This window comes from Euphorbia lathyris, chromosome 3 (assembly GCF_963576675.1).
Source record: "Euphorbia lathyris chromosome 3, ddEupLath1.1, whole genome shotgun sequence".
NCBI lineage: Eukaryota > Viridiplantae > Streptophyta > Magnoliopsida > Malpighiales > Euphorbiaceae > Euphorbia > Euphorbia lathyris.
Genome location: NC_088912.1, coordinates 79,905,953 through 79,919,321, shown reverse-complemented (window position 1 = coordinate 79,919,321; position 13,369 = coordinate 79,905,953). Strand labels below are relative to the sequence as shown.

General features: G+C 36.4%; 1 non-coding gene across 1 annotated transcript; it reads right to left on the bottom strand.

Annotated features, from left to right (window-relative positions):
• Positions 1-9,448: 9,448 nt before the first annotated feature.
• Positions 9,449-9,555, bottom strand: LOC136225079 (small nucleolar RNA R71). Its single transcript, XR_010686816.1, has one exon. It is a non-coding gene; the product is annotated as a small nucleolar RNA R71 (small nucleolar RNA).
• Positions 9,556-13,369: the final 3,814 nt, after the last annotated feature.

The window sequence follows — 13,369 nt, the reverse complement described above, 5'->3', positions numbered from 1 at the left end:
TCAGCTTCTATCTGAAATCAAGGGTCTCAAGGACTTACTGAGTGTCATGACATCCTTTCAATCTCAACAACCCAAGCAAGAATCAATCGTAAAGCTGGCTGAACTCCAGCTGACAATGGTCAATCATATGAACTCCCTCCAGGGCCAACTCAACACTTTGTCAGCTGCGAACTCACTTTATGCAACCTCTGCTGAGATTAATCAGCTTTTCAACCAGCTAACCTCTGAGCTGACCGGGACTCATGAATTAGTCTCCTCCTCTTCCTAGTGTTCCATTGAGAAAATTAGCAAAGCTGTTCGCCTACTCAACTTGAGTAAAGAAGAAATGGATACTGACCAAGTCAAGACAAATGAGATCCTGCAGTATTCTCAAGCCACCCTTAACCATGTCCGCTATACAAATGCCCAACGTCAGTTCTATGATTCGGCTCTGCTCAAAATGTACCATCAATCATATGCCAAGCTGACAGAATCCATCACTTGGATCGGGAAATCACAGGAGTATCTACTGAGCATGCTAAATGCTAATATTAGGATCCCTGCTGCCACGATGGACGATGGCATGGTTGTCTTCGACGGTCTTCGAGAGAGTACGAGTCAACTCCGGACATACTCCGCAAAACTCACTCGTGTTGTTCTTCACGAGACCTTTATTCCCCCTTCATCTGATGCTGGCAAAACGGGGGAGAAAGAACAAGCTGATGGAACTCAACAAATGGGGGAAGCATCCGGCAGTCAGCAATAAAGAACTGCCAAAGGAAAAGGCAAAGTTAATCCTGCTCACCAAGCTCAAGTCAACAGGAAGAAATAGTCTGTCTAGTTTCAGTACTTGACTTGTAGTTTATCTGGCATGTTCTTTCGTATTTTGTATACTGACAATCTATCTATTTTAAGCATCTTTTCATTCAAAATTGACTTATCTATATGCGATGCTTACTTGTTGTGCTATATGCTGATCTGTCTTGAATGAACAAACAAACAAAACTAAAAAGGTGACATACAAGCAAAATATACTCAGTACACATTTGCTTTGATACATCCTTTCATTTGCTCTGATACATGATTAAATAAGCTCTGATATAATCCTTTATAACTCTGATACCTAAACTGACCATGTATCAAACTAAGTAAAAATATGTTCCAAATTTTGAACTCTTCTGAAAACTGACCTAGGCTCATATGAATTAGATCTTGGAAGGTCTAGAATTGAACTAAGTTAGTATAGGCATATCCTAATGTTACTCAATTAAATCTTAGAAGGTTTAGAGTTAATAGATGCAACCCTTACGGGGGAGTAACTTCAGAAGAATGAAAGATAACTTAATCATGGGGAATCTCAAAACTGAGTTCCATTAATTAAATATTTTGCCAACATCAAAATGGGGGAGTTTGTTGAAACACCTTTCCACATGATTTTGATTTGACAAAATTATTTAAGTTAATCCATGATTAAGAGGCAATTAAATTTAAGTGCTTTGATTTAATTGTACTAATTTGTTTGTTCAATGGTGAGTATAAGTATAAATGAAAACAGAATCAAAAAGTAAGACATGACGAAGTCAGCATGAGAACTCAGCATAAGCTGAGTAGAGTGCAACTCAGCAGAACAGAAGAAAAGCAAGCTTCAGAACAAATATTTAAAGATGAAGCTGACCAAAGAAGCTGAGTGAAACGCAAGTCCTTCTCTAAACTAAAGCTTGCAGACGAAGCTGACCACGAAAGCTGAGTAAGAGTAACTCAGAAACGAAGAACAAAAGCAACGTCAACAAAGTCAAGCTGAGTGTTCGTCAGGACAGCATGAATGATCTGTTTGCTAGAAGACAAGATCCGACAACTGTCTGCACCAATAATAGAAACCTTGGAATTACGCACAGAGTAAATTTCGAGATGCATGGGTCAACTGTCCGTTAGCTAAAAGACGAACTGGCACTAGAAGACACACCTGCGGGAAGAAGACAAGCCTGACACCTGCAGAATTCAGACGACAGGATTGGCCTGCAAATCAGAAGCTGACCAGAACAATGTCGAAAGAAAGAGCCATTTGAATCCAACGGATAATTCCGGATTCAAATGATTGTGTCTTCAGATTTCAACTATAAAAGGACAAGTTCATGCTTGGATCCGAAGCTGATTTTGCCAAGAAAAATACAAGAGAAAGAGAGAAAAGATACAAAGCACATTCAAACAAGAAAAAGATCTTACACCAAACTTCCATTTCTGTGTAAAAGCTAGATTGATTTTGTAATCATCTAAAGTGTTCTTCATCTAGAAAGAACAAGTTTGTATCAATTGTAAAATTGAGAGAGTGGTGCTGAGTACTCGATTTTAAGTACTCAGTGGTAGAGAAATCTAGGTGTTCGGTTATAGCACTTAGTAAGAGTTGAGTAGACGAATAGAGGAAGGTACTCTTGCATATTCAACTGCCTTGTAAACGGTTTGTGCTCTACCTTTAAAGAGCTCAGTATTGGATTGAAAAAGCCCGAAGGGACTCTAGGGACTGGACGTAGGCGAAAAGGCCGAACCAGGATAAGTCGTGCTGAGTAATTTCTAACTCTCTCTCAATATATCTATATATGTGTTGTCTGATTAAATTGCTCAGGATATAAATTGTAAAAGCTGACACTGAGTAATCTTGGTGCTGAGTTGGAAGCTGGCCTCAAGTGTTAATTCCCAACTCGCAAGTAAAACAGTTCTAGTCAGCATCTGACTAAAGCTGTCTTACATTTCTCGACCGTGCTGACCTAAACTAAGTTAAGTAATTTAAAGAATTAATTAAGTCAGCATTATTTAGCGAAAAAGTTAAATTAGTTCCTAAACCCCCCCCCCTTGAAACTAATCACACGGGACCAACACAAAGTTCTATGGATCGAAGCAATTCGATCACTCGGGATACCTTCACCATTATAAAAGATCTCTAAGTTCCTCCAAGTCCAAAGTTTATGAACCGTCATAGCAAAAAGACTCACCCAGTTCCGAATCCCAAACATTTTATCAGAACCCACCATACAGTTAAAAAGCCAAGATTCTTTAGCCATCTTAAAGAACCACCCCCACGAACTCAGTGGAAGAAGCCCCTGCCAAATAAGAACGCTCACAAGACAGTCCCTGAGCACATGAATAATAGACTCGGGATCCCTATGGCAAATAGAACAAACATCCACCTCAATCAAATGTCTTCTTTTTCGCTCCAAATTGGTGAGAATGTTGTCATGAAGACACGGCCAAAGGAAAGTCCGGATACGATGAGGGACTTTAATCTTCCAAACTGCATCAAACCGAGCATCCACCTCCGTACCACCACGATCAGTAATCAAAAGAGAATACGCATCCTTATAAGTAAAATTACCATTAGAAGAATTAACCCATCTAGGCATGTCCCGGATGTCCGAATCACGAGCCGTAAGGATACATCTCAGACGCAACAAAGTAGGGATATCCAAATAGTGCTCAATTTTACACCAATTCCAACTCCCATTGTCATCAAACACATCACTCAACCGCCAATTGAGGTCCTCATCCTCCACCCTACGCACAACCAACTCACGAAGACAGGAAGAACCCAGCCACCTATCATCCCAGAACGACGTAGATTTCCCATCCCCTATACTCCAGACCAGACCCTGTAAAAAACAATCAAAGATCGATTGTAAACTACGACAAATATGGGATCGACGACTTGTAATTGAAACTGAGCCCCCCAAAAATAAGATCCTTCCTATATTTTGTAGACAGAACTCTTGCCCAGAGTGTGTGGGGCTCTTTCCAAATCCTCTAGAGAAGCTTAAAAAGGAGAACCACATTCAAATCAGCCTCTTTCCTAACAATAGTCCCCCCACACCTCTTCGGCTTACAAACCGAATCCCACTCAACTAAATGGATTTTATTATTCTCCCCTGTATGGCCCTAAATAAAAGCTCTATTCACTCTATCAATCCTACACAAATCCCCTTTAGGGAGCATATTCGTTTACATCACATGATTAACAACCGTCAAGGTGACAGACTGCACAAGCGTAATCCTCCCGGCCAGATAAAGATTATTAGCTTTCCAAGCACTCATTTTAGAACTAATACTATCCACAGTATCCCTGAAGCTATTCTTATCCGCTCTTCCTCTATTGAGCGATTTCCGCAAGTGCACGATTTCGCTTGTAGTAATAAAAAGATGTCGATCCCACAGGGAATGTTTTTCAACAAAAGCTTATTTATGTGTAGTTTAAATACGACTAAGGTTTATAGATAATCGTTATTTGAAATTGGTTTTGAGATTGATAGAATAAGAATTAGGCTAGAATATGTAGAATGTTAGAAATCAATTCTGTTTTGAATATGAATTACAAAACATAAATGTTTAGTGTTTAAAATAAGAGTTTTATTGTGTTCGTTTGCATTAAGCAAAGAAAACAACTTTAAACTTTGTATAAACTATAAAAGTGTAATAACGTAAACTCCTTCAATTAAAAGGCTTTGAACCGCATACAATCCTCCTACAGTCGGGATAGATCGCTACTGTTAGGCATGAATATGACTGCGATAATACAGCGTGTTAATTACAATTTGTGTGTATTTTAGGCGAAATTTCCTAAATAAAAGGACTTATAAGTGTTTTATGCAGATTTGTATTGATTAAGTCAAAAAGGGCTACTACACAACCTGTTTTGCAACAAACCTTGAGGAGTCGAGCTACCCTTTGATCCAGCGGATCTCCACTGCGTACCTGATGACGGATAACGACTGGACAAGTGGCAGGAGCGGCGTGTGTAGATACCGATTCGGAGGACCTGTGACGAAAACCCATGGCAGACGGTTAGAGCGGTTGATTCCAATAATCAAAAATAAAAAAATAAAAAAACCATGAAACGGTCCGGAGGGATTGCGTGTCGTCAAATAGACGGCTCGCGAGTGCCCAGCGGCAGCCGACGTGCGCCCAACAGCGCCGGGCGCACGCCCAACGGCAGTTGGACGCGCGCGCCCAGCCGGCGTTGGGCGTCCGCCCAACTCCATGTTGGGCGTCCGCCCAACCTTGGGATCCGTGCCTATAAAAGGCACGGATCCCCATGCATTTGGAGGAGGGAGGAATTTTTTAGAGCTTCTCACTCTAAAACATTTTTTAGAGAGAGAAAGTGATTTTTTTTGGGAAAAACATTTTTTTCCCTAAAAAATTGAAAATTCCTAAAAGTTGAATATTTTACTAAACACGAAAAAACACCGAAAAATCATAACTCGGGGAATCAACCGACATCAAGCCGTCAATACCGATCTTGAGGTATTATCCGAGGACTAGACTCGTTTTATTTATTTATTTATTTCCTTTATTTATTTAGTTTATAGTTTTTATTGCTTTAAGTTATTTATTTATCACACTTATTTTTTCCGTATTTATTTAATTCCCGTCTCGTATTAAATAAACGTTTTATTTGGTTTTGAAATAAAAAACCTCGTTTTAAAGTCCCAACACGAACCGTGACCCGATTTAAGGGGAGTTCGGGATTAAAACGTTGTAAATATAGATTTAAAAATATTTTTAAATAACATTTTGAAATAAAACATCGTTTTAGGAGTCTCCGTTATAGACTATGATCCAATTTGGGTAGTTCGGAGGCCCAAAATGATAGAATAGAGTAGATTTAAAGTGTTTGAATAAATCTGGAAACTGTTGAACTGATTCTGTAATTCTCCATTTTCTGTCACTAAAGGCTGTTTACCGACGGATTTCCATCGGTAAAGCTGCTGGAACTTAAAAATTCCTTTTTCAACCTCTTTCTCATCTTTTTTGACATTTGGACTTGTATATATATGTATATAACTATGTAGTATATTTATTGAAATTATTTTTGGAGTATCTAACTAATGATTATTTATGTATTTTGTACATTTGGGTATAATTTACATTAATTTGGTTTTGTAAAACTATATGTGTATATATATGTTTTTCTTTTATTGTTTTGGGTGGGTTACTCTCTATATATTTATTATGTATAAAAACTATTTTGGCTTAAGTATAGTTTTCTTATTTATGAATTTTATCCATTATTTTTACATGTTTTTAAATTGGAATAAAAGTGTATCATATCTAGTATTATATATATTACCATTTTTACTTATTAATAACTTGTATATATATTATTATTATTTTTCTTATCTTATTTTTGATCTATAAGTATTATTATTATTTTTACCATAATGTATATTGATATAAATATGTACATTTATTCTCCTTTTGAACTTCCTATATATATATATGTTTTAAAAAGTATTTTGGTTGGGTGAATTTGGATTTAAATTGATTAATTGTTGTATTCTTATGCAAATGAAGGTTAATTGAGTGAAAATGGGAAATAAATCACAAAAAGAGAGTTTAACTTGTTTATTTAAAGTAAAGTTTTTCTAGATATTTCTAAAGTGTAAATAAAAGGTTTTTTACCATTTCAAACCATTTCCTAAACGTCACGTTTTAAAACCTTAATTCGTTCCAATGGCGGATTAAGCGAACCTTGTAATTAAAATCGTTTTCATTGTAAATAATAGAGTTTTGAATCATTTTCCTAACTAAACGGTTTTATATAAAAATAAATGGACTTGTATGCTTAATCATGTTTTTAGTTAAAACTTTTTGTTCAACGTTTTCACACGCTCGGGTCGTTCCAACGGCGATTCGAGTGAACATCATGTAAATTAACGGGGTTTTGAAACGTACTTAAATCGTTCCAACGGCGATTAAGGTACGAACCATGTAAATAAACTCATTTTTTGGGAGTGAGATTAGTGTAGATTTAATGTATGATACAAAGCATAACTCACTTGGTAAATAAACTAATTCTTTCTTCTATCTCCCTCTTTCTTCCATATACTCTAAATTCATGTAAATGGGTGATTCTTTAGTAATATGGCTTTCAATAATATATGCTCAAAACGGTTTTCAAAACGATAAAGAAAAGGTTTCAAATGAATTTTAAACTTAAAGAAATATGCGATTAGTCCGTTAGCGCCTAACATGCTAAGTAGGAGGCCGGTGGTTCATAACCGGACGATGTCGGGGTGCCTAGTAGCCTTTCGCTGGAAAGAAGCTAGCCTTCTCGGCTCGTACCTAAGTTTCCCGAACCCTCACCGGTCTCCCGCAAGGGATCGGTGTTCATTTCCCATTCGTGGGTGGCGACTCTTCCATACTCCGAGCTTCGGCCCTGCTGTGAAGCCCAAAATATACCTAAAATATCATTAACATTTACATCATTTTTATTACGAATTTGTGTTATTTATATCTGTTTAGATTACTTTTACTTTCGAATATCTTTCTTTCTTGCAAGGTACTTGAATATTTGGTAAAATCCAAATAGGAACGAAAAAGGATCTAAAACAGAAGAAAAACCCTACAAAAGGAGTCAAAGATGACGTAAATCGAAAGCGCCAAGTCGAGGACACGAACGAAAGCAAGAAGTAAGAAAACCTGTCGGGCCGCGACAGTGGATCCCAGACCCGCGGCCGCGACACGCGCGGTACAACCAATTCTCCCCTTCGTCCGTCGCTCAAGCTCAGTGCTACGTCATTCACGGCCGCGGATTACTATCATCGGTAAGTGCAGAAATTCACCAAGAGCATTTTAACACATGCTGAAAATCCAAGAAACGCGTTCGTTCAAGTGGATAAAGACGTCCTTTCACAACGGACACGACTCTTAACCAACGGATACATCACTTCAAACACAACCCTTCAACATCTATAAATAAAGAGTTGATGTTGAGAAAAAGTGTAATGAAATGCTATAATATAGATATAGAAATCAGAGTGTAGAACTTATGTCGAAGTTCTAAGTAAAAACATTTCGAGAGTTAGAAATTAGATTCTGTACAAAACAAGATGAGGTACACATATTGTTTATAGTTTAATTACAACTCAGTAGCGTTTAGACATTGTTCCAGTTTTAGTTTGCATCATGGTAGTGGCCGACCGAATCCCTATTACGAAGTTACAGCGAGAAGATTGAGTAAAGTGTTCGCCCCCGAGCCTGACAACCTCCTAAGGAAACCCAAGGAAGTGGAACCGATCAAGCCCTTCACTTGCACGCCCTCGAAGAACTCGATGCTCCTTATTCTCTGTAAACTTGTATCAATTTATATTTCATCTAATAAAGTCTGTTCTATTCGACAAATCGTTATGCAGCACTTATGGTAACCAATCCAATATAAGTGAGGCTGGTGTTTTCATTAATATGCACTTGAATTCAAAATCATTACAATGAAACTTTGTTGAACACTTAGGCAAATTATCATCTCGAAAGAGTGTTAATTTGAGTAAGGGCAACTATCTCGAAAGGGTTTTGTCACGTTCAAAGCCAATTAATTAGAGGTTCCGTCATTTATTTCATCATCATAATAATACAAAGTTTAAGTTGTTTTCTTTGCTTAATGCAAATGAACAAATTCATTCCTTTTTCTAATAAGTTCTAAATGTTCCTGTTTTGTAAAATTCATCCTTAAAATCAGAAGATCTTTCTAACAATCGATTTATTCTAAATATATAATCTTATTCCAGCATTTTCAAATACTCAAAGTTTTCAAATTCAATCAAATAAATTTCCTAAATTCAATTAATCCAATTTTCACTTTTTATTTACATTTTATAAATCTAACAAGTTCGAAATTAAAGATTCAAAAATAAGTTTTTCGTTAAAAAACGTATCTCTGTGGGATCGATATTTTTATTACTACAAGCGAAACCGTGCACTTGCGGAAATCGCTCAACAAGTTTTTGGCGCCGTTGCCGGGGATACGCCAAAATTTTTGATAAAAATTTTATTTTTCGCATTTTATTTTCGAATCTAGGTTTATACATTATTTTTATACAACTTTTATATTTTATTTATTTTCAATTTTATAATATATTTGCTTTCAATTTTGTTTTGAAGGTAGTTTGGCTCGTGTTACAATTTCAAGTTGATGCGCAGTTCACGAAATTCGGGCATGCCACCAGATCCTTTTGATCCAGAAATTGAAAGAACACTTAAGAAAAATAAGAAAAACAACAAAAACAAAGACAAAACACCCTTAAAAACTAAAGTAGTCCAGCCAGAAATTATGGCCGATCCACCGACACTTATGGATTACGCTAGGCCAGGAATGGCCGGTGTAACTAATAGTGTAGTTAGACCCCGTATAAACGCAAATCAATTTGAAATTATGCCTGCTTTGCTTAATATGTTGCAAAACAACGTAACGTTTTACGGATTGCCTAACGAAAACCCTAATGCACATTTGACAAATTTCTTAGAAATTTGTGACACTTTTAAAATTACTGATGTAACAGCAGAAGCAATCAAACTTCGCCTCTTTCATTTCACTTTGAAGGATAAGGCAAAAATTTGGTTAACTTCTATGCCTGCTGCAACATTTGAAACTTGGGACCAATTAGCCCAAGCATTTTTACAAAAATATTTTCCCTTAGCAAAAACCGCAAGAGTCATCAAAGAGTTGACATCTTTCACACAAAATGATAATGAAACTCTTTATGAAGCTTGGGAACGTTTTAAAGAACTTCAACGTTTATGCCCACACCACCAATTGCCAGATGCACTTTTAATGCAGACATTCTATAATGGATTAAATCCTACGACTAGAGGTTCATTAGATGCTATGTCTGGAGGGTTATTTATGAAAAAGACATCCGCCCAAGCAAGAGAACTTTTGGAGGAAATGGCAATCAACAGCAGTATGTGGCCCGCAGAGCGTGGACATATACCAACGGCGAAACCATCATCCTCATGTACATCATCGGTTAAAGGTATAATGAATCTTGATCCTGTAGCAATGTTACAAGCCCAATTTTCTGCCTTATCGCACAAAATTGATAAATTTATGGCACCATGCGATCCTAATGATCCGATCCAGAGAGACATTGACTACGAAGGTATGAATGAGATAGAACAGGTAAATTTTGTCCAAGGACAAAACCAAACTACTAATCCTTATTCTAATACTTATAATCCTGGATGGAGAAATCATCCTAACTTTAACTGGAAAGATGGTAATAATAATAATAATGCAAATGCTAATCAATATCGTATAAATAATTATCAAAATCAAACAAGAGATACGATTAGCACTTTATCTTTAAAAATCGACAAATTTATAGATGCTATGAATGGAAAGGTAAGTAATCAAGACGATGGTTTTAAACGGATCGAAAATAAATTCGATCAGCTTATCAAAAACCAATCATCTAGCATCCATAATTTGGAGGTTCAAATTGGACAACTTGCTAAATCAATTTCATCCCGCAAAGAGGGAAGTCTTCCCAGCCAAACGGAAGAAAATCCGAAAGAGCATGTTAAGGCTATCACTCTTCGTTCGGGGAAAAACTACTTAGGTCCGGAAATGCCCGGAAATTCAACTTTACCTGGAAATGATTTACCAAAATCCAAAGAAGATACATTAAAACAAAAAGATACACCAATTGACTCTAATCCGAAACCCTTTGTACCAAAGCCACCTTTTCCACACAGGGTCCGAAATAAGGACCATGATAAACAACTGTTATCATTTTTGGACAAACTTAAAAATTTACATATAAATTTAACATTCATGGATGCGATTACGCAAATTCCTAACTATGGAAAATTCTTGAAAGATTTAATTTCAAAAAAGATTAGTTGGGAAGGAATTTCATCCATTTCTCTTTCTGAAGAATGTAGTTCGATAGTATCAAGCAAATTACCTACTAAACTCAAAGATCCCGGATGCTTTACCATTCCGTGTACTTTGGGAAATATGGAATTCCCAAGTTGTCTTTGTGATTTAGGAGCTAGTATAAACTTGATGCCATTGTCTATTTTTGAGAAATTAGGATTAGAAGAAGACATCAAGCGTACCAATATGGTTTTGCAATTAGCGGATCAATCCACTAAAAGACCATATGGTATAATTGAAGACGTTTTGGTAAAAGTTGACAAATTTATTTTTCCAACTGATTTTGTTATCTTAGATTTTGCTTATGATGCTAATTGTCCGCTAATCTTTGGTAGACCATTCATGAACACGGGACGTGCTCTAGTTGATGTGTCGGAAGGAAAAGTAGTTTTACGAATAGGTGACGATAAGATCGAGTTCGATATGAATCAAGCGATGAAATATCCTATGGAGGATTTCGCTTGTATGAAGCTTGATTTAATTGAAGAATGTGTTAATGACATTGTTCAAAGAGAAGAAATAATAGAACCTGTAATGGGCGAAGAATTAGAAGATAAGGACCCAGAGCCTTTGATTCGAGAAGATGGACCAGTTCCGCCTTCAGTAATAGTTCCACCTAAATTAGAACTTAAAGAACCACCAAACCATCTGAGATACACTTTCCTAGGCGGAAGTGATACTCTACCTATAATCATCTCTAACAAATTAACAGAAAATCAAGAAGATAAATTGAAAGAAGTTGTTAGAAATAGAATAGGAAGTATGGGATGGCAGATTTCAGATTTAAAAGGGATTAATCCTAGTATTGTAATGCATAGGATTCACTTAAAAGAAGATAAGCCACCTAAAGCGGATAAACAAAGACGTTTAAATCCGAACATGAAAGAAGTAGTCAAAAATGAGATTACTAAACTTTTAGACAATGGAATCATTTATCCTATTTCGGATAGTGAATGGGTTAGTCCAATCCATTGTGTACCTAAAAAGGGAGGTATAACTGTAGTAAGGAATGATGAAGGTGAATTAATACCTACGCGAACCACCACCGGTTGGAAGGTTTGTATAGATTATAGGAACCTAAATAAGGCAACTAGGAAAGATCATTTTCCTTTACCTTTCATCGATCAAATGATCGAAAGGATAGCCGGTCATGCATTTTATTGTTTTCTCGATGGTTATTCCGGATTCTTTCAAATATATATTTACCCGGATGACCAAGATAAAACAACCTTCACATGTCCTTATGGAACATTTGCATATAGAAGAATGCCTTTTGGTTTGTGTAATGCACCAGCAACTTTTCAACGTTGCATGACTGCAATTTTTAATGATTTCATCGAATATATCATGGAAGTATTTATGGATGATTTTTCAGTTTATGGAGATTCTTTTGAAGCATGTTTAAAAAACTTAGATAGAGTTCTTTCTAGATGCGAAGAAACGAATTTGGTATTAAATTGGGAAAAATGTCATTTCATGGTCGACGAAGGAATTGTTTTAGGTCATAAAATATCTGAAAAGGGATTAGAAGTGGATAGAGCAAAAACTTCAGTAATAGAAAAATTACCCCCACCAACAACTGTCAAGGGAGTAAGATCTTTTCTAGGACATGCAGGTTTTTACAGAAGATTTATAAAAAACTTTTCTGTGATTTCCAAACCACTTACTAATTTACTTATGAAGGATTCAACCTTCGACTTTAATAAAGATTGTATTAAAGCTTTTGAAACATTGAAAACAGCCTTAGTTAGTGCGCCCATAATTGCTAAACCCGATTGGGATTTGCCTTTTGAAATCATGTGTGATGCAAGTGACCTAGCAGTAGGATGTGTTTTAGGTCAAAGAAAGGATAAAAAATTACATGTTATTTATTATGCAAGTCATACATTGTCCGGTGCACAGTTAAATTACACAACAACAGAAAAAGAGATGTTAGCCGTAGTATTTGCATGTGATAAGTTTAGGTCATATTTATTAGGATCTAAAGTTATTATTTATACAGATCATGCAGCTTTACGTTATCTGTTTGCTAAGAAAGATGCAAAACCGCGTCTGATTAGATGGGTTTTGTTGTTACAAGAATTTGATATAGAAATTAAAGACAAAAAAGGGGTAGAAAACCTTATCGCCGATCATCTATCAAGACTAGAAGATGAAAACGGTCCTATAGGTGAAACTGTCGGTATACGAGATGATTTCCCCGATGAACATCTCTATCATGTAGAAAGTATCATGTCACCATGGTATGCAGATTTTGCTAATTATCTTGCAACCGATATCATTCCGGAAGGATTATCTCCCCAACAGAGGAAGAAATTTTTCTTCGATATTAAACAATATTATTGGGAAGATCCCTTTCTATTTAAATCATGTGGTGACGGGATAATTAGGAGATGTGTTGGAGAAAATGAATATGAATCTATAATAACAGAATGTCATTCCAGCTCGTATGGAGGACATAATGGAGTTAATAAAACGGTAGCTAAAATATTGGAATGTGGTTTCTATTGGCCGACAATGTTTAAGGACGTTGGTTCATTTATTACCACAACCATGCCTAGAGCAAAGCGTGTTGGACACAAGCCAGCTGTAACTGAGGCTAATCGCCTTAGGGTTAGTTGTGGGGCTTATTTCGACATTCATTCTGAAAGAAGAAGTTGGACGTTTCAAGCACTTTTCACACGCTAATCG